This window comes from Pseudophryne corroboree, chromosome 5 (genome assembly GCF_028390025.1).
Source record: "Pseudophryne corroboree isolate aPseCor3 chromosome 5, aPseCor3.hap2, whole genome shotgun sequence".
NCBI lineage: Eukaryota > Metazoa > Chordata > Amphibia > Anura > Myobatrachidae > Pseudophryne > Pseudophryne corroboree.
In genome coordinates this window covers 632,845,487-632,868,400 of record NC_086448.1, presented here as the reverse complement: position 1 = coordinate 632,868,400, position 22,914 = coordinate 632,845,487, and the positions used below count along the sequence as shown (strand labels likewise).

The following is a 22,914-nucleotide window of genomic DNA, read 5'->3' as shown; positions in this document are numbered from 1 at the left end:
GTTGTCGGATCCATTCCGACAAATACATGTCGGAATGGATCCGACCCTAATTGAATATACCCCTTAGTGTACATAATATAGTGACCTTTATATCTGGGAAACACAGAGTGAAACCACACAGCAGATACAGCCACACACAGTCATAGGTAACGCAGAAAAATAAGATTTTACTTACCGATAAATCTATTTCTCGTAGTCCGTAGTGGATGCTGGGACTCCGTAAGGACCATGGGGAATAGCGGCTCCGCAGGAGACAGGGCACAAAATAAAAGCTTGAGATATCAGGTGGTGTGCACTGGCTCCTCCCCCTATGACCCTCCTCCAAGCCAGTAAGGATACTGTGCCCGGACGAGCGTACATAATAAGGAAGGATATTGAATCCCGGGTAAGACTCATACCAGCCACACCAATCACACCGTACAACTCGTGATCTGAACCCAGTTAACAGTATGATAAATTTAAAGGAGCCTCTGAAAGGATGGCTCAACAATAATAACCCGAATTTTTTGTAACAATAACTATATACAAGTATTGCAGACAATCCGCACTAGGGATGGGCGCCCAGCATCCACTACGGACTACGAGAAATAGATTTATCGGTAAGTAAAATCTTATTTTCTCTAACGTCCTAAGTGGATGCTGGGACTCCGTAAGGACCATGGGGATTATACCAAAGCTCCCAAACGGGCGGGAGAGTGCGGATGACTCTGCAGCACCGAATGAGAGAACTCCAGGTACTCCTCAGCCAGGGTATCAAATTTGTAGAATTTAGCAAACGTGTTTGCCCCTGACCAAGTAGCTGCTCGGCAAAGTTGTAAAGCCGAGACCCCTCGGGCAGCCGCCCAAGATGAGCCCACTTTCCTTGTGGAATGGGCTTTTACTGATTTTGGCTGTGGCAATCCTGCCACGGAATGTGCAAGCTGAATTGTACTACAAATCCAACGAGCAATCGTCTGCTTTGAAGCAGGAGCACCCAGCTTGTTGGGTGCATACAGGATAAACAGCGAGTCAGTTTTCCTGACTCCAGCCGTCCTGGAAACATATATTTTCAAGGCCCTGACAACGTCCAGCAACTTAGAGTCCTCTAAGTCCCTAGTAGCCGCAGGTACCACAATAGGTTGGTTCATGTGAAATGCAGAAACCACCTTAGGTAGAAATTGAGGACGAGTCCTCAATTCCGCCCTGTCAGAATGAAAATTTAGGTAAGGGCTTTTACATGATAAAGCCGCCAATTCTGACACACGCCTAGCTGAAGCCAAGGCCAACAGCATCGACACCTTCCACGTGAGATATTTTAAATCTACCGTAGACAATGGTTCAAACCAGTGTGATTTTAGAAATCTCAACACAACATTGAGATCCCAAGGTGCCACTGGAGGCACAAAAGGAGGCTGTATGTGCAGCACCCCTTTCACAAATGTCTGAACTTCAGGTACTGAAGCCAGTTCTTTCTGGAAGAATATCGACAGGGCCGAAATTTGAACCTTAATGGACCCTAATTTTAGGCCCATAGACAGTCCTGTTTGCAGGAAATGCAAGAAACGACCCAGTTGAAATTCCTGTGTAGGGGCCTTCTTGGCCTCACACCACGCAACATATTTACGCCAAATGCGGTGATAATGTTTTGCGGTTACTTCCTTTCTGGCTTTTACCAGAGTAGTGATGACTTCTTCTGGAATGCCCTTGTCCTTCAGGATCCGGCGTTCAACCGCCATGCCGTCAAACGCAGCCGCGGTAAGTCTTGGAACAGACAAGGCCCCTGCAGTAGCAGGTCCTGTCTTAGAGGTAGAGGCCACGGTTCGTCCGTGAGCATCTCTTGAAGTTCTGGGTACCAAGACCTTCTTGGCCAATCCGGAACCACGAGTATAGTTCTTACTCCTCTCCTTCTTATGATTCTCAATACTTTCGGTATGAGGGGCAGAGGAGGGAATACATACACTGACTGGTACACCCACGGCGTTACCAGAGCGTCCACTGCTATTGCCTGAGGGTCCCTTGACCTGGCGCAATATCTGTCCAGTTTTTTGTTTAGACGTGACGCCATCATGTCCACCTTTGGTCTTTCCCAACGGTTTACAATTTGGTGGAAGACTTCTGGGTGAAGTCCCCACTCTCCCGGGTGAAGGTCGTGTCTGCTGAGGAAGTCTGCTTCCCAGTTGTCCACTCCCGGAATGAACACTGCTGACAGTGCTATCACATGATTTTCCGCCCAGCGAAGAATCCTTGCAGTTTCTGCCATTGCCCTCCTGCTTCTCGTGCCGCCCTGTCTGTTTATGTGGGCGACTGACGTGATGTTGTCCGACTGGATCAACACCGCCTGACCCTGAAGCAGAGGTTTTGCTTGAATTAAGGCATTGTAAATGGCCCTTAGTTCTAGAATGTTTATATGAAGAGATGTTTCCATGCTTGACCACAAGCCCTGGAAATTCCTTCCCTGTGTGACTGCTCCCCAGCCTCTCAGGCTGGCATCCGTGGTTACCAGGATCCAATCCTGAATGCCAAATCTGCGGCCCTCTAGTAGATGAGCCCTCTGAAGCCACCACAGGAGAGACACCCTTGTCCTTGGCGACAGGGTTATCCGTTGATGCATCTGAAGATGCGATCCGGACCATTTTCCCAGTAGATCCCACTGAAAAGTTCTTGCATGGAATCTTCCGAATGGAATCGCTTCGTAAGAAGCCACCATTTTTCCCAGGACCCTTGTGCACTGATGCACTGAGACCTGTCCTGGTTTTAGGAGGTTCCTGACTAGCTCGGATAACTCCCTGGCCTTCTCCTCCGGGAGAAACACCTTCTTCTGGACTGTGTCCAGAATCATTCCTAAGAACAGTAGACGTGTCGTTGGAATCAGCTGCGATTTTGGAATATTTAGAATCCATCCGTGCTGACTTAGCACTACCTGAGATAGTGCCACTCCGACTTCTAACTGTTCCTTGGTTCTTGCCCTTATCAGGAGATCGTCCAAGTAAGGGATAATTAAGATGCCTTTTCTTCGTAGAAGAATCATCATTTCGGCCATTACCTTGGTAAAGACCCGAGGCGCCGTGGACAATCCAAACGGCAGCGTCTGAAACTGATAATGACAGTTTTGTACTACAAACCTGAGGTACCCTTGGTGAGAAGGATATATTGGGACGTGGAGATAAGCATCCTTGATGTCCAGCGACACCATATAGTCCCCCTCTTCCAGGTTCGCTATCACCGCTCTGAGTGACTCCATCTTGAATTTGAACCTTTTTATGTAAGTGTTCAAAGATTTTAGATTTAATATTGGTCTCACCGAGCCGTCCGGCTTCGGTACCACAAATAGTGTGGAATAATACCCCTTCCCCTGTTGTAAGAGGGGTACCTTGATTATCACCTGCTGGGAGTACAGCTTGTGAATGGCTTCCAGAACTGCCTCCCTGTCGGAGGGAGACTTTGGTAAAGCAGACTTCAGGAACCGATGAGGAGGAAACGCCTCGAATTCCAGTTTGTACCCCTGTGATACTACCTGTAGAATCCAGGGATCCACTTGCGAGTGAGCCCACTGCGCGTTGAAATACTTGAGACGGGCCCCCACCGTGTCTGAGTCTGCTTGTAAAGCCCCAGCGTCATGCTGAAGACTTGGCAGAAGCAGGGGAGGGCTTCTGCTCCTGGGAAGCGGCTGCATGGTGCTGCCTTTTTCCTCTTCCTCTGCCCTTGGGCAGAAAAGAGTGACCTTTTGCTCGCTTGTACTTATGGGAACGAAAGGACTGAGTTTGAAAAGACTGTGTCTTTTTCTGTTGATGTGAAGTAACCTGGGGTAAAAAGGTGGATTTTCCAGCCGTTGCCGTGGCCACCAGGTCTGTTAGACCAGCCCCAAATAACTCCTCCCCCTTATACGGCAATACTTCCATGTGCCGTTTGGAATCTGCGTCCCCTGACCACTGTCTGGTCCATAATGCTCTTCTGGCAGAGATGGACATTGCGCTTACTCTTGATGCCAGGGTACAAATATCCCTCTGCGCATCACGCATATATAGCAATGCATCCTTTAAATGTTCTATAGTTAACAGAATATTGTCCCTATCCAGGGTATCAATATTCTCAGTCAGGGAATCCGCCCATGCGACTCCAGCACTGCACATCCAGGCTGATGCGATTGCTGGTCGCAGTATAACACCAGTATGTGTGTATATACTTTTCAGGATATTTTCCAGCCTCCTATCAGCTGGTTCTTTGAGGGTGGCCGTATCAGGGGACGGTAACGCTACTTGTTTAGATAAACGTGTGAGCGCCTTATCTACCCTAGGGGGTGTTTCCCACCGTGCCCTAACCTCTGGCGGGAAAGGGTATAGTGCTAATAACTTATTAGAAATTAGCTGTTTTTTATCGGGGGAAACCCACGCTTTATCACACACCTCATTTATTTCCTCAGACTCAGGAAAAACTATTGGCAGTTTTTTCACACCCCACATAATACCCGCCTTTGAGGTATTTGTAGTGTCAGAAAGGTTCAATGCCTCTTTCATTGCCGTGATCATGTAACGTGTGGCCCTACTGGACATTACGTTTGTCTCGTCACCGTCGACACTAGATTCAGTATCTGTATCTGGATCCGTGTCGACCCACTGAGGTAGCGGCCGTTTTAGGGCCCCTGAGGGTGTCTGAGACGCCTGAACAGGCACTAATTGATCTGCCGGCTTTCTCATGTCGTCAACAGTTTTTTGTAAATTGCTGACATTATCACTTAATTGCTTAAACACAATCATCCAGTCAGGTGTCGACTCCCTAGGGGGTGACATCACTAACACAGGCAACTGCTCCGCCTCCACCTCATTTTCCTCCTCATACATGTCGACACACGCGTACCGACACACAGCACACACACCGGGAATGCTCTGATAGAGGACAGGACCCCACTTAGCCCTTTGGAGAGACAGAGGGAGAGTCTGCCAGCACACACCCAGCGCTATATATATACACAGGGATAACCTTATATAAGTGTTAATCCCATATAGCTGCTGTTAATCTAGTTATTTGCTGCCAAAATGCCCCCCCTTCTCTTTTTTACCCTGAATCAGATGCAGTTCTGCAGGGGAGAATCAGGGAGCCGTCCTTCCAGCGGAGCTGTGAGGGAATAATGGCGCCAGTGTGCTGAGGAGATAGGCCCCGCCCCTTCACGACGTCCTTAACTCCCGCTTTTTTGTGTAAAATGGCAGGGGGAAAAATACATCCATATAGCCCTGGAGCTATATGTGATGTATTCCTTTTGCCAGCTAAGGTATATGTGTGTTATATTGCGTCTCAGGGCGCTCCCCCCCAGCGCCCTGCACCCTCAGTGACCGGAGTGTGAAGTGTGCTGAGAGCAATGGCGCACAGCTGCGGTGCTGTGCGCTACCTTAGTCTTGAAGACAGGATGTCTTCTGCCGCCGCTTTCACCGGACCTTCGTCTCTTCTGGCTCTGTAAGGGGGACGGCGGCGCGGCTCCGGTGACCCATCCAGGCTGAACCTGTGATCGTCCCTCTGGAGCTAACGTCCAGTAGCCTAAGAAGCCCAATCCACTCTGCACTCAGGTGAGTTCGCTTCTTCTCCCCTTAGTCCCACGATGCAGTGAGCCTGTTGCCAGCAGGACTCACTGAAAATAAAAATAAAAAACCTAACTAAACTTTTATTCTAAGCAGCTCTGGAGAGCTACCTAGTTTGCACCCTTCTCGGCCGGGCACAAAAATCTAACTGGCTTGGAGGAGGGTCATAGGGGGAGGAGCCAGTGCACACCACCTGATATCTCAAGCTTTTATTTTGTGCCCTGTCTCCTGCGGAGCCGCTATTCCCCATGGTCCTTACGGAGTCCCAGCATCCACTTAGGACGTTAGAGAAATAGGATTTTAATACCTACCGGTAAATCCTTTTCTCTTAGTCCGTAGTGGATGCTGGGGATGCTTCAAGAACCATGGGGTATAGACGGGATCCGCAGGAGACATGGGCACACTATAAGACTTTGAATGGGTGTGTACTGGCTCCTCCCTCTATGCCCCTCCTCAGGACTCCAGTTATAGGAACTGTGCCCAGGGAGATGGACATTTCGAGGAAAAGGATTTATTCAATATTTTAAACTAAGGTGAGATACATACCAGCTCACACCACTAACACGCCGTACAACATGGCATTCAACAACAACGCATGCAACGGCATGACCAACAACAGTCATAGATTGACTGAACTCAACGCAACATGAGCGTACCAATAACCAAACTGCAGAAACAGCCCGCACTTGGACGGGCGCCCAGCATCCTCTACGGACTAAGAGAAAAGGATTTACCGGTAGTTATTAAAATCCTATTTTCTCATACGTCCTAGAGGATGCTGGGGATGCTTCAAGAACCACGGGGTTTATACCAAAGCTCTAGAACAGGCAGTAGAGTGCGGATGACTCTGCAGCACCGATTGACCAAACAAGAGGTCCTCCTCAGCCAGGGTATCAAACGTGTAAAACTTTGCACAGGTGTTTGAACCCGATCAAGTAGCAGCTCGGCAAAGTTGTAACGCCGAGACTCCCCGCCCAGGATGAGCCCACCTTTCTGGTAGAATGGGCTTTCCTGCCATAGAATGAGCCTGCTGAATCGTATTACAGATCCAGCGCGCAATAGTCTGCTTAGAAGCAGGAGCCCCAATCTTGTTGGGAGCCCACAGGACAAACAGAGCCTCTGTTTTCCTAATCTGCGCCATTCTGGCAAAATAGATCTTCAAAGCTCTGACCACATCGAGAGACTTTGACTCCGTCAAGGCGTCAGTAGCCACTGGCACCACAACTGGATGGTTCACATGAAATGAAGAAACCACTTTTGGCAGAAATTGCTGACGAGTTCTCAACTCCGCTCTATCAGCATGGAAAATCAGAATCGTCAGTGAAAGAGCAACATTCTTCAAAAATTGTTCCTTGGACCTCGCCTTTATGATGAGATCGTCCAAGTACGGGTTAATTGTGATTCCCTGCTTGCGCAGGAGAACCATCACTTCCGCCATTACCTTGGTGAAAATCCTCGGAGCCGTGGACAGACCAAACGGCAATGTCTGAAATTGGTAATGACAATCCTGCACAACAAATCTCAGGTAAGCCTGATGTGGAGGATATATGGGGACATTTAAGTAGGCATCTTTTATGTCGACAGACACCATAAAATCCCCCTTCTCCAGACTGGAGATCACTGCTCGTAGAGACTCCATCTTGAACTTTAATTTTTTTAGAAAGAAATTGAGGGATTTTAGGTTTAGCATCGGTCTGACTGAGCCATCCGGCTTCGGGACCACAAACAGGCTCGAATAAAAACCTTCCCCCTGTTGAGATGGGGGTACTGTGACAATCACTTGAGTTTGACACAACTTTAGTATCGCAGCGCTTACTATCTCCCTTTCTGGAAGAGAAGCTGGCAAGGTCGATTTGAAAAATCGGTGAAGGGGCACGTCTTGAAACTCTAACTTGTATCCCTGGGTTACTATATCTACTAGCCAAGGATCCAGGTCTGAGTGCACCCAGACCTGACTGAAGAGTTTGAGACGTGCCCCCACTGGTACGGACCCCAGCAGCGGAGCCCCAGCGTCACGCGGTGGATTTGGTAGAAGCCGGACAGGACTTCTGCTCCTGGGAACTTGCCACAGCCTGTGACCTTTTTCCCCTTCCCCTCCCCCTCGCAGCAAGGGAGGACCCACGTCCTTTTTTGAATTTGTTGGGCCGAAAGGACTGCATCTGATAGTGAGGCGATTTCTTCTGCTGTGCAGGAACATAAGGTAAAAAAGATGACTTACCCGCGGTAGCCGTAGACACCAGGTCAGTGAGGCCGTCACCAATCAAGACCTTACCATTAAACGGTAGAGACTCCATCGCCTTCTTAGAGTCAGCATCAGCATTCCATTGATGAATCCACAATGCTCTCCTTGCTGAGACTGCCATGGCATTGGCCCTTGATCCCAAAAGGCCGATATCCCTTACAGCTTCTTTTAAATATGCTGCAGCGTCCTTGATGTGACCCAAAGTCAAAAGACCACTATCCCTGTCTAGGGTATCTATCTCAGATGACAAGTTATCTGCCCACTTTTCAATAGCGCTACTCACCCATGCCGAAACAACAGCAGGCCTGAGTAGCGACCCTGTAGTGACATAAATGGATTTCAGGGTATTTTCCTGATTACGATCCGCAGGATTCTTTAGGGCTGCCGTGTCAGGGGACGGAAGCGCCACCTTTTTGGATAGACGCGATAAAGCTTTGTCTACCGTGGGGATTGACTCCCAGCTTTCCCTATCCCCAGAGGGGAATGGATATGCCATTGGAATTCTTTTGGGAACATGTATCTTTTTGTCAGGATTTTCCCAAGCTTTTTCAAAAAGTGCGTTCAGTTCATGAGAGGGAGGAAACGTTACCTCATGTTTCTTTCCTTTAAACATACAGACCGTAGTATCAGGAACAGCAGGGTCCTCAGTGATATGTAATACGTCTTTTATCGCCACAATCATGTACTGAATAATCTTGGCCAGTTTTGGATGTAATCTGGCATCACTATAGTCGACACTGGAATCAGAATCCGTGTCGGTATCTGTATCTGCTATCTGGGTAAACGCACGTTTTTGTGACCCCGAAGGGGTCTGGGCCTGTGACAAAGCATCTTCCATGGATTTCCTCCATGTCTGGTTCTTAAGACTCAGATTTATCAAATCTTTTAGTCAACTTAGTCACATTTGCGTTTAAAACACTTAACATATTGACCCAATCATCCGTCGGCGGTGCCGACACTGTCACTCTCACCGAACTGTGTCCTCACACCAGCCTCCTCCTGGGAAGAGCATTCAGCCTCAGACATGTCGATACACACACAACCACACTGGGGCTATAGGAGACAGACCCACAATAAAGCCTGCCAGAGAGACACAGAGATCTGCCAGCTCACACCCAGCGCCTATCCCGGTACTGAAGTCAGTAACAAGACTGCCCAGACCTGCTAGCGCTTTTTACATATATTATAAATCACCAATAACTAGTAACCCCCCCCCCCCCATATTGCACCCTGTTACTTGCATAGTAGTGTGGAGGTCAGGGCCAGCGTCTCTGCAGCCTTCTGTGAAGAGAAAAATGGCGCTGGTCAGAGCTGTGCGGGCTAAGCCCCGCCCACTACATGGCGCGCTTCAGTCCCGCTCAAAATATCTTTATACTGGCGGGCGTCCCTTAACAAGTGCCTGGATACTGTTATATCCTATGCCAGTGCTGTTTGAGGTCCCCTATGCTGCCCAGGGCGCCCCCCCTGCGCCCTGCACCCTGTAGTGACGTGATCAGTGTGGGAGCATGGCGTGCAGCGCGGCCGCTGCACGGTACCTCAAGCGCAATCTTCTGCCGTCACTGAAGTCTTCTGATCTTCTCATACTCACCCGGCTTCAATCTTCTGGCTCTGTGAGGAGGGGTGACGGCGCGGCTCCGGGAACAAGCAGCTAGGCGTACCAAGTGATCGAACCCTCTGGAGCTAATGGTGTCCAGTAGCCTAAGAAGCAGAGCCCTTGAACTCTTAATAAGTAGGTCTGCTTCTCTCCCCTCACTCCCACGATGCAGGGAGCCTGTAGCCAGCAGGTCTCCCTGAAAATAACAAACCTAACAAAAGTATTTTTCTGAGAAACTCTGGAGAGCTCCTCAGTGTGCATCCAGTCTCGCTGGGCACAGAATCTAACTGGAGTCTGGAGGAGGGGCATAGAGGGAGGAGCCAGTTCACACCCATTCAAAGTCTTATAGTGTGCCCATGTCTCCTGCGGATCCCGTATATACCCCATGGTTCTTGAAGCATCCCCAGCATCCTCTACGACGTATGAGAAATTATTATCACAATAAAGCTGCACTAGACTAGTATATAAATATATACACACACACACACCGCGGTCCTAGACCGGAGGTATACTGTATATCAGAATACTCACAATATATTCTGTAACAGGTACACTTTCTTAACTAACGCTGTCGGTACAAAACGAGTTTTATGGTAAGAACTTACCCTTGTTAAAACTCTTTCTGCGAGGTACACTGAGCTCCACAAGGATGGACAATGGGGTGTAGAGTAGGATCTTGATCCGAGGCACCAACAGGCTCAAAGCTTTGACTGTTCCCAGAATGCACAGCGCCGCCTCCTCTATAACCCCGCCTCCCAGCACAGGAGCTCAGTTTATTTAACCAGCCCAATGCAGTAGCAGGAAAAGAGACGACAACGGTTAGTAGCCACATACACCACACTCTCACGACAAGAGAAGTGTCAGCGGCTAATGCCATATCAACCCAAAGAAGCTAAGTGCGTCAGGGTGGGCGCCTTGTGGAGCCCAGTGTACCTCGCAGAAAGAGTTTTAAACAAGGGTAAGTTCTTACCATAAAACTCGTTTTCTGCTGCGGGGTACACTGAGCTCCACAAGTCTGGACAATGGGGATGTCCTAAAGCAGTTCCTTATGGGAGGGAAGGCACTGTAGCGGGCACAAGAACCCGGCGTCTAAAGGAAGCATCCTGGGAAGCGGCAGTATCGAAGGCATAGAACCTTATGAACGTGTTCCCGGAGGACCACGTAGCCGCCTTGCACAATTGGTCAAGGGTCGCACCACGTTGGGCCGCCCAAGAAGGTCCAACAGACCGAGTAGAACGGGCCGTAATGTGAACAGGAGCTGACAGACCAGTCTTCACATAAGCATGCGCAATCACCATTCTAATCCACCTGGCCAGGGTCTGCTTGTGAGCAGGCCAGCCACGTTTGTGAAATCCAAACAAAACAAAGAGAGAATCAGACTTTCGAATAGAAGCAGTTCTCTTCACATAGATACGGAGAGCCCGTACCACATCCAAAGACCGCTCTTTGGGAGAAAAATCAGGAGAAACAAAAGCTGGAACCACAATCTCCTGATTAAGGTGCAATGAAGAAACCACCTTAGGTAAATATCAAGGACGAGTCCTAAGAACCGCCCGGTCATGGTGAAAAATCAGCTATGGGGAACTACAAGACAAGGCACCCAAATCCGACACTCTTCTAGCAGAGGCAATAGCCAGCAAGAACACCACCTTAAGGGAAAGCCACTTAAGGTCAGCTTGAACCAAGAGGTTCAAATGGAGGCTCCTGCAACGCCTCCAAAACCACCGACAAGTCCCAAGGAGCCACAGGCGGGACATAGGGAGGTTGGATACGCAACACACCCTGAGTGAAAGTATGAACATCAGGTAAAGTCGCAATTTTTCTCTGAAACCACACCGACAAGGCAGAAATATGAACCTTGAGGGAGGCCAGACGCAGGCCTAACTCTAGGCCCTGCTGTAGAAAAGCCAAAAGTTTGGCTGTACTAAACTTGGAAGTGTCATAATGGTTAGATGCGCACCAAACAAAGTAGGAATGCCAGACCCGATGGTAAATCCGAGCAGAGGCCGGTTTCCGGGCCCGCAACATAGTTTTAATGACCTCTTCAGAAAAACCCTTAGCTCTTAAGACGGAAGCTTTAAGAGCCACGCCGTCAAAGACAGCCGGGCTAGGTCCTGGTAGACACAGGGGCCCTGAACGAGGAGGTCTGGGCGTTGTGGAAGTAGAAGTGGACGCTCTGACGATAAGCCTTGCAGGTCTGAGAACCAGTGCCGTCTGGGCCACGCCGGAGCTATGAGAAGCAGATTTCCTTTTTCTTGCTTGAACTTCCGAATTACCCTGGGCAAGAGTGACACCGGAGGGAACACGTACGGCAGCCGAAACCTCCATGGCACTGCCAGCGCATCCACGAATGCTGCTTGAGGATCCCTTGTCCTTGCTCCGAAGACCGTAACCTTGTGATTGTGTCGAGACGCCATCAGATCCACATCTGGAAGACCCCACCTTTCCACGAGGAGTTGAAACACTTCTGGATGGAGGCCCCACTCGCCGGCATGCACGTCCTGACGACTGAGAAAGTCCACTTCCCAATTCAGGACTCCCAGAATGAATATTGCCGATATTGCCGGTAGATGACGTTCTGCCCAACGTAGAATCCGTGAGGCTTCCTTCATTGCCAAACGGCTTCGAATGCCGTCTTGATGATTTCTGTAAGCCACTGTGGTGGCGTTGTCCGACTGTACTTGAACAGGACGGTTCTGAATCAAATGCTGGGCTAGGTTCAACGCATTGAAGACCGCCCGCAATTCCAGAATGTTGATCGAGAGGAGAGATTCCTCCTTGGTCCACCGACCCTGCAAGGAGTGCTGCTCCAGCACCGCGCCCCAACCTCTTAGACTGGCATCTGTCGTCAACAGGACCCAGTTGGATATCCAGAAAGGACGGACTCTGCACAATTGTCGGTCCAGGAGCCACCAGAGCAGCGACAGACGGACCTCCGGAGTCAAAGAGATCATGCGAGACCTGATCCGGTGAGGCAGGCCGTCCCACTTGGCTAGAATCAGCTTCTGGAGGGGGCGAGAATGGAATTGAGCATACTCCACCATGTCGAATGCTGACACCATGAGGCCCAGCACTTGCATTGCCGAATATATCGACACTTGCGGACGAGAAAGGAAGCAACGAATCCTGTCCTGAAGCTTCAGGACTTTCTCCTGAGACAAGAACAACCTCTGGTTGTGAGTGTCCAACAGCGCTCTCAGATGCACCATGCTCTGAGCAGGGACCAGGAGGATTTCTTCCAGTTGATGAGCCATCCGTGGGCTTGTTGAAACCGGACCATCATATCCAGATGACGCAGGAGAAGATCTGGAGAACTTGCCAGGATTAACAAGTCGTCCAGATACGGCAGTATCCTGTACCCTTGATGGCGGAGTACCACCGTCATCACCGCCATATCTTTGGTGAAGACTCGCGGAGCCGTTGTTAAACCAAAAGGTAACGCCCGAAACTGGTAATGGAGGTTGCAAATAACGAACCTCAGGTATTGTTGATGTGACACTACTATAGGAATATGCAGGTAAGCATCCTGTATGTCCAGGGAGACCATGTAGTCCCCAGGTTCCAAGGCCAGAACTATAGAGCGAAGGGTTTCCATACGGAACTTGGAAACCTTCACAAATTTGTTCAGTGCCTTGATGTCGAGAATGGGCTGGGAGGACCCATTCAGTTTCGGGACTAGAAACAGCGGAGAATAGTACCCCCAGCCCCTCTGAGCAAGAGGCACCTGTACTACGACTCCTGTATCCAGGAGGGTCTGTACCACCGAATGCAGAGTGTTTGCCTTTGTCTGGTCCGACGGGACGTCTGTCTGGCAAAATGGATGAGGGGGTCGGTTTTTGAAGGCTATGGCGTAACCTCGAGAGATGACTTCGCGTACCCAGGCATCTGAAGTGGTCTTCAACCATTCCTGGGTATTCCCTAGAAGCCGGCCCCCCACCCTGGGATCCTCCAGGGGGAGGCCCGCCCCATCATGCGGCAGGCTTATCGGTCTTGGCTGCTGGCTGACGGGCAGCCCAGGCTCTTTTGGGCTCCGGCTTACCAGGTTTGGAAGTGCGGGCCTGCTTATGGTACGCCTGACCTTTTGCTTTACCTGAAGGACGAAAGGGGCGAAAGGACGTGCCTTTGGCCTTCGACACAGACGGAGCTGTATTAGGTAGACAGGCAGTTTTGGCAGTATCTTATTTAAGTCCTCCACAAACAGAATATCCCCCTTGAAAGGGAGTACCTCCAGGGTTTTTCTAGAGTCCAGATCCACAGACCAGGATCTCAGCCACAATATCCTGCGAGCCAGGACTGACGTAGTAGAGGCCTTGGCTGCTAGGATACCGGCATCAGAAACCACCTCTTTAATATAGCGAGAAGCTGTGACAATATATGACAAGCATTGTCTAGCATGGTCAGAGGAGATTTCAGCTTCTAACTCCAAGGCCCATGCTTCAATAGCCTCTGCCGCCCATGTAGCTGAAATAGTGGGCCTTTGTGCAGCACCCGTGAGGGTGTAAATCGCTTTTAGACAACCCTCGACACGTTTAGGCTCTTTTAGAGACGTGACAGTAGTGACAGGTAGAGCTGAGGAAACCACCATCCTAGCCACATGTGAGTCTACTGGAGGAGGCGTTTCCCAATTCTTAGCTCTGGCGCGAGGGGATAGCGAGCCAGCATCTTCTTTTGAGGCACAAACTTCGTACCCGGGCTTTGCCAGGGTTCCTGACATATATCCACTAGGTGGTCAGAGTGAGGTAAAACTTGTTTAATCACCTTCTGACGCTTGAACCTATCTAGTTTCTTAGGAGGAACGGATGGCTCAGGATCATCCGTAATCTGCAGAATTAACTTAATAGCCTCCAAAAGATCAGGAACATCCACATGTGAACTACCCTCCCCATCAGCCGTATCTGAGTAAGAACCTGTGGGGTCAGTGTATGTGCTGTCTTCATCAGACGAGGTGTCAGTGACAGCAGTGGATTGTGAGGAGACGAGCGCTCGCTGAGTACCTCTTGGACTTAGGCGAGCGTTGGTCAGACTTTTTAGTAGTCAGGGACTGGTTCAACTTCTTTAATTGAGCAGATAAATCGTCCGCCCACGGCGGGTTAGCTGCAGGGACCACATACGGTTGTACCGGCATTGGGGGTCCCATAGGGGGTGTTAGTTTATGAACTAGCGTATGCAGAAGCGTCGAAAAAGCATCCCACGGAGGGTCAGTATGTGCCTCCGTTGCCACAGTCCCACTGGGGGGCAAGGAGCCCACAGCTGCTATATTCTCCCCATATGTGCCTGTGGCTTCAGCAACACGAGCAGTGTGTTCCGCCCCAGAACCGTTACCCTCAGAAGCAGACATGATATAACTTGCAGTATGAGGTAACAGTACAATTATTAGCAGCACTATATCCCTAAACCCAAACCCCTGCGCAGTGTAGTCAGCACCAGCAGAGATAAAGGAGAGATATGGTGACTAAATCACAGAGAAAAATACGTAATAAAGTATATCTTTGTGAAAATCCTATATTAAATAACACCTGACGCACCAAGCCCCCTCAGGTTATAGAATATAGGGATAGCAAGTTGAGTGAAAGACACGAGATGGACACCACTCAGCTATCAATGCACACACAAATAGTCACAGTTTGTACAATGCAGAGGTTATTACAGACAAAAATACTGCACTGGACTAGCTTACACAGCTATATAGTCAATAGATATAACACTACACAGTAAGAAACTGGATGTATATCACAGGGTAATTATACTATAAACCCCTGACTAAATGCACTTTTTCTTACTAACACTGACTTAAAAGGCAGGTACAATACTTAAATGTCATGTAAAGTCACAGCACTGACAACCAGGTGGCTTTACATAGGAGGATTTGCCCAAGCAGTCCCAGGTACAGTGAGCTGAGGAGTAATGGCGCCGCAGACACTGACAGGGAGTGAGGAAAGACAGAGATGCAACTCCAGGGCGGGAACACTTGCTGGAAATGGCGCCCTGGGGCTGGGGGAGGGGCTTCAGGTCAAAGCTTATCCCCCTTGCTGGCAAAACCACCGGGTACTGTGGGCGATATTAAAATCAGTTTTAAGAGAAAACCTGACCTGCGCCCATGCCCTGGTGATCTAGTGGGATCGCCTGTATCCACAGTGTCCACCGCCAGCGCGCGCGGCCCGCCTCCCACTGACCGCGCCGGATCGCGATAAAGACCGGGTCCCGCGTACGGGACCCACTTACCACCTCCCGAAGCGCGGCCGCGCGATCCTGGAGAGCCCCAGCCGTGTGTGCCTAACGTGAAGTAAACTGGAGCCTCCGCTGTAGGTACCCGGCAACCAGGGCTCGGGAGTGTACAGCGCCGCTGGGGAGAGCTGGAGCTGCAGCAGAGAATGTCAGAAGACATTTACCCCTGCTGCTGCCCTTGAAGTCTTCACTTTTTACCTCATAAAAAGCTTTTCTTAGGGCTGCCTGGAGCAGCCCCTCTGTTAAGTGCCTGCTTACTGCAGCACCAACTGACAAACTGAGCTCCTGTGCTGGGAGGTGGGGTTATAGAGGAGGCGGCGCTGTGCATTCTGGGAACAGTCAAAGCTTTGAGCCTGTTGGTGCCTCGGATCAAGATCCTACTCTACACCCCATTGTCCAGACTTGTGGAGCCCAGTGTACCCCGCAGCAGAAAGACATGTAGAATGCTCAAGTGTTTGTAAAGTCACAGCGCTGTATACAGGCGGCTTTACAAGGGAGACCTTGCCCTGCAATTGCAGAGACCAGTAGCAACTATGCTCAGAAGATGGCGCCCAGCGTCTCCGTCAGGAAATGAGGGAGCGTGCGAGGCAGCTCCATGGTGAGAAAAAAATAAGATTTTACTCACCGGTAAATCTATTTCTCGTAGTCCGTAGTGGATGCTGGTGACTCCGTAAGGACCATGGGGAATAGCGGCTCCGCAGGAGACTGGGCACAGCTAAGAAAGATTTAGGACTACCTGGTGTGCACTGGCTCCTCCCACTATGACCCTCCTCCAGACCTCAGTTAGGATACTGTGCCCGGAAGAGCTGACACAATAAGGAAGGATTTTGAATCCCGGGTAAGACTCATACCAGCCACACCAATCACACCGTATAACTCGTGATATGATACCCAGTTAACAGTATGAACATAACAGAGCCTCTCAACAGATGGCTCAACAATAACCCTTTTAGTTAACGATAACTATATACAAGTATTGCAGACAGTCCGCACTTGGGACGGGCGCCCAGCATCCACTACGGACTACGAGAAATAGATTTACCGGTGAGTAAAATCTTATTTTCTCTGACGTCCTAGTGGATGCTGGGGACTCCGTAAGGACCATGGGGATTATACCAAAGCTCCCAAACGGGCGGGAGAGTGCGGATGACTCTGCAGCACCGAATGAGAGAACTCAAGGTCCTCCTCAGCCAGGGTATCAAATTTGTAGAATTTTGCAAACGTGTTTGCCCCTGACCAAGTAGCAGCTCGGCAAAGTTGAAGAGTCGAGACCCCTCGGGCAGCCGCCCAAGAAGAGCCCACTTTCCTCGTGGAATGGGCTTTTACAGATTTAGGGTGCGGCAGTCCAGCCGCAGAATGTGCAAGTTGAATCGTGCTACAGATCCAGCGAGCAATCGTCTGCTTAGAAGCAGGAGCACCCAGCTTGTTGGGTGCATACAGGATAAATAGCGATAACGAGAAGAGAGAAAAAGAAAAAGAGACCCTTGTTGGGAGCACTCACTCTTGGAAACAATGATGGATTAGATAATGCATGATGAGTTAGGTATTTAAAACGTAACCTTTAATTATTTGTAGATAAAATAAGAAGTACACCTAAGATTGTTGTGTAAAAATATAATTAAACGAACGTGAAACATTGGTTGCGAATTACCGCTGTGAACATATAGGTGAAAACATATATATAAGGCAAAAAAATGCGGCATAAAATATGGCAAAATCAAGAAATGTGCCCACCAGGTATTGATTTATAGATTAGTGCAATAATCAGAGTATTGCCGTCAAGAAAAACCTACAACACCAGGTATTCCTTAGTGGTCGACCACCTAAGTACTGACCAGGCCCAACACCGTATTGCTTCCAAGATCGGGCGAGATTGGGCATGTGCGGTGTGGTATGGTAGTAGATTTTGGTTTGAACAGCTGGTATGCAGCTATTGACTACACCACAAACCTGGTTATTGAAATGGGCAGATGATCTCTCAGAAAAGGGATATATGTTTGACCATCATTGCACCAAAATTGTATTCCAAATGTATGGGTATACGAAGGTTTAAATCATATGGTCAGTCGGTTTTGCCAAACTGAGCCGCCTGCGTGTTGCTTTTTTGTGTGTGCTGTGAAACATAGATCAACAATGGATTTTGCCCTTATTGTACTGATGACATGCCAACAAGATTAATACACATTAGATCATGAAATAATATAATGTCATTAAAGCTGAAACTACTCAAAGATATCTTTATCAGCTGTACAGACAGACTAGCAGATGGGTAAATAGGGAATGTATTTCCAGAGACACAATCCCTCCTGCCCACACTAAGGCTAACTAAATCCTTAGAGCCTGAAATACCGCATGCTGTCTTTGTGACAATCTTGTTGCCAATAAGGAAATCACTAATTATGTATACACTATGTGTCCACAATGAATCAATCAGGATTGTGGCATGCCAATTATCTTTTGTGCTATAATGGCAAATGTGTATACATTAATTCATATGCCCATAATTGAGACCTATGTAAAGAAAATAGTGCTGCTTATACAGAAATAAGTGAGTGGCGACACCTGTATTATAATTGCTGCAACTATAAGAAATGACAGATCGTTGCTATTTATAATGTGTCTGCCACAAATAGACACAAAGAAAAGTGTCAAAGAATATTTTGTAAACTGTATATTGATAGCACCTAGGAAACAAAAAATTGTTTCATGTGCAGTAAATAGTGCCTTGAATAAATGGCTTAGATTAGCCGAAAAAGCGAGAGACCATTGCACTTGCTGTTAAATTACATTTGTGCGTGGCCGGAGAGCGGGAGACGTAAAATGTGCAGGATATAGGTAAAAATTATACTTAAAGCCGCCTGGCGCCTGTGTCCTGCTTGCTGAGTGCCGCTGTCAGTGCCGCGATCAGCTCGGGTTGACGAGCTGTGAAAATCTGCGGCTCGCCTGGTCTCCTCTCCTGCCGGTCTGCTGGTCACGTGAGCGCGCTCACCGTGACCACGTCCACCTTCCCCAACGTACGTTTCACAGCGAGCTTGTTCACGGGTAGTGTGAACACTGTATGGGCAGACCCGGTTTTTAAATCTGCTGCAGTGAATGGTAATTAGCTGCACATGTGAATAGTTGTAGCAATGATTAGCATAGGGTCTGGCTGCATAACATAGAGCTGCACTATAAGGCTGAGGGAATGTCCTACACATGTTAGAGCAAATAGTGAATAGATGGCCTGCATCTTAAGAGATGGGATGTAAAAAAGTCTGCATATGGCATAATTAAAATTTGTTTTGTACACATAATGAAATGATATGATATTGTGTCTGTCTGTGATTAAACGCATATATGTTGGGAAAAGGATAATTAGGGTATAACTTGGATAGAAGAAACGGGGTTTGAGAAAAAATATATAGGTGAAAAAAAAATTTTTGTATAAAAAATGTGGGTAGGTGAGAAGTTGTGTAGCGTGTGCAAATTGGTGGTGCTTAAAAGCTGGGTGAGGGTGTTAGAATAAAACTAGCTCCCATTTTCCCCCAACAATTATGAACATACCTAAGGGGGAATATCTCCGTTTAAGAAGGAACTGCTCCAACGATCAGGACTTCGAGGATCAAAGCAAGGAACTCTCGAAGAGATTACGAGAGAGGGGATACAGTAATACTTCAATCAAGAAAGCCAGTAGAAACATTCAGAATATCCAGAGAGAACATCTAATCTTTGAAAAGAAACAAAAGCCACAAGAGGACAAGAATATCAGATTTGTAGGGGGTTTCTGCCAAGAGTGGCGTCAGGTAAAACAAGCCATTCAAAAACATTGGGGAATCCTACAGTTGGATCCCATTCTATCTCAAAAACTTGGACCACAAGTATCTATGAGCTGGCGGAGATCAAGAAATTTGAAAGACAGACTGGTGTCCAGCCATTTCCAAATAACACAAGGTAAATTACAACCTACGATCGGCACACATCCATGTGGTCATTGTAAAGCATGTCAATATATCCTTAAGACTGACAATATCCAAGACCGCTATGGCAAAGACATTAAAATCAGACACTTTATTAACTGCTCAACAGAAGGAGTGATCTACTGCATAGTGTGTACATGTGGACAAAGATATGTTGGCATGACGACCAGAGCCTTCAAGCAAAGAATCCTGGAACACGTTGGATCCATTCGCAATGCGACAAAAGATCTACAAAAAATGAAGCAAATCACCTCTGTAGCACGACATTTTGTCTCCAATCATGCAGGTCGGTGGAATGAACTTAGGGTTTGTGGACTTGAGCAAGTTAAACTTGGAATACGAGGAGGAGATTTAACCAATACTCTCTTACGGAAGGAATGTGAGTGGACTTTCAGACTGGACTCACTACATCCTCAAGGACTCAATGAAACCATTAATTATGGCGCCTTTCTCTCAATTTGATCATATTACTATCATACAATAGCTAATATCTTGGTAATAATCATTCTAGCAGGGACTCACATTGTTTAACATTACTATTTTTACAAATTTTTTTCACCCATCCAATAGTAATACATCACCATTTTTAATTCCCCACACAATTTATTCCTTTCAACGCAATCTGTACACAAATCTCTAGGGTACCCAACATTCCCTTCCCTCTCACACACCATTTGCATCTATTTGTATCATCATCCACGCCATGCCCCCACCATATTTCATTACAGTCACCCTTTACCCAACACCTTAATCATGCCAACCCTTCCTTCCCCTTTCCCCCCCCTCCCCCTTTCCCCCCCCCCTTTTTTCACCCCAACAAACCCCCCCCCCCTATTTCTGCCCACATTCACATCCAATTTGTTTTATTTTAATTTATTTTATTTTATTCTAACACCCTCACCCAGCTTTTAAGCACCACCAATTTGCACACGCTACACAACTTCTCACCTACCCACATTTTTTATACAAAAAATTTTTTTTCACCTATATATTTTTTCTCAAACCCCGTTTCTTCTATCCAAGTTATACCCTAATTATCCTTTTCCCAACATATATGCGTTTAATCACAGACAGACACAATATCATATCATTTCATTATGTGTACAAAACAAATTTTAATTATGCCATATGCAGACTTTTTTACATCCCATCTCTTAAGATGCAGGCCATCTATTCACTATTTGCTCTAACATGTGTAGGACATTCCCTCAGCCTTATAGTGCAGCTCTATGTTATGCAGCCAGACCCTATGCTAATCATTGCTACAACTATTCACATGTGCAGCTAATTACCATTCACTGCAGCAGATTTAAAAACCGGGTCTGCCCATACAGTGTTCACACTACCCGTGAACAAGCTCGCTGTGAAACGTACGTTGGGGGAGGTGGACGTGGTCACGGTGAGCGCGCTCACGTGACCAGCAGACCGGCAGGAGAGGAGACCAGGCGAGCCGCAGATTTTCACAGCTCGTCAACCCGAGCTGATCGGGGCACTGACAGCGGCACTCAGCAAGCAGGACACAGGCGCCAGGCGGCTTTAAGTATAATTTTTACCTATATCCTGCACATTTTACGTCTCCCGCTCTCCGGCCACGCACAAATGTAATTTAACAGCAAGTGCAATGGTCTCTCGCTTTTTCGGCTAATCTAAGCCATTTATTCAAGGCACTATTTACTGCACATGAAACAATTTTTTGTTTCCTAGGTGCTATCAATATACAGTTTACAAAATATTCTTTGACACTTTTCTTTGTGTCTATTTGTGGCAGACACATTATAAATAGCAACGATGTCATTTCTTATAGTTGCAGCAATTATAATACAGGTGTCGCCACTCACTTATTTCTGTATAAGCAGCACTATTTTCTTTACATAGGTCTCAATTATGGGCATATGAATTAATGTATACACATTTGCCATTATAGCACAAAAGATAATTGGCATGCCACAATCCTGATTGATTCATTGTGGACACATAGTGTATACATAATTAGTGATTTCCTTATTGGCAACAAGATTGTCACAAAGACAGCATGCGGTATTTCAGGCTCTAAGGATTTAGTTAGCCTTAGTGTGGGCAGGAGGGATTGTGTCTCTGGAAATACATTCCCTATTTACCCATCTGCTAGTCTGTCTGTACAGCTGATAAAGATATCTTTGAGTAGTTTCAGCTTTAATGACATTATATTATTTCATGATCTAATGTGTATTAATCTTGTTGGCATGTCATCAGTACAATAAGGGCAAAATCCATTGTTGATCTATGTTGCACAGCACACACAAAAAAGCAACACGCAGGCGGCTCAGTTTGGCAAAACCGACTGACCATATGATTTAAACCTTCGTATACCCATACATTTGGAATACAATTTTGGTGCAATGATGGTCAAACATATATCCCTTTTCTGAGAGATCATCTGCCCATTTCAATAACCAGGTTTGTGGTGTAGTCAATAGCTGCATACCAGCTGTTCAAACCAAAATCTACTACCATACCACACCGCACATGCCCAATCTCGCCCGATCTTGGAAGCAATACGGTGTTGGGCCTGGTCAGTACTTAGGTGGTCGACCACTAAGGAATACCTGGTGTTGTAGGTTTTTCTTGACGGCAATACTCTGATTATTGCACTAATCTATAAATCAATACCTGGTGGGCACATTTCTTGATTTTGCCATATTTTATGCCGCATTTTTTTGCCTTATATATATGTTTTCACCTATATATTCACAGCGGTAATTCGCAACCAATGTTTCACGTTCGTTTAATTATATTTTTACACAACAATCTTAGGTGTACTTCTTATTTTATCTACAAATAATTAAAGGTTACGTTTTAAATACCTAACTCATCATGCATTATCTAATCCATCATTGTTTCCAAGAGTGAGTGCTCCCAACAAGGGTCTCTTTTTCTTTTTCTCTCTTCTCGTTATTACCAATGTAATAGACCCATGGGAGCACCATCGACAATCACCCTTTTTCTTCTACCCACAACTTTTTCTGTTCAATGGTAGATGGTGATAAATTCCGGAAGTTTTTCCGGCTGGTCGGTTTTCTTGGAAACTTACACTAATTACCTATTTATGTAACATCATTTACTCCTGTGCGGCATCCTTAACCCAATTTTCCATTGCATACTGTACATAACTAGAAATAGTTTTCTTAGGAATACCAGCACGGAATATTTGATGTCATAACAAATATTTTCTCAGTAACCACAGTTTTTCTGTACACTAACGGGCACAGTCCCATACATCATTAACATGAGCTTCAGTTTAAAGCAGGAATTGTCCTACAAACACAGGAATAGAGAAAATTTAGATGAAATTTTTCCAAGCAACGTAGT

At 47.3% G+C, this 22,914-nt stretch overlaps 1 protein-coding gene and 2 pseudogenes across 1 annotated transcript in view; 1 reads left to right on the top strand and 2 right to left on the bottom strand.

Moving 5' to 3' along the window:
- The window catches only part of CABLES1 (Cdk5 and Abl enzyme substrate 1), a 254,796-nt gene that overhangs the window by 157,286 nt on the left and 74,596 nt on the right, over window positions 1-22,914 (bottom strand). The window lies entirely within an intron of this gene.
- Window positions 17,397-17,515, bottom strand: LOC134930063 (5S ribosomal RNA; annotated as a pseudogene).
- Window positions 22,048-22,166, top strand: LOC134930062 (5S ribosomal RNA; annotated as a pseudogene).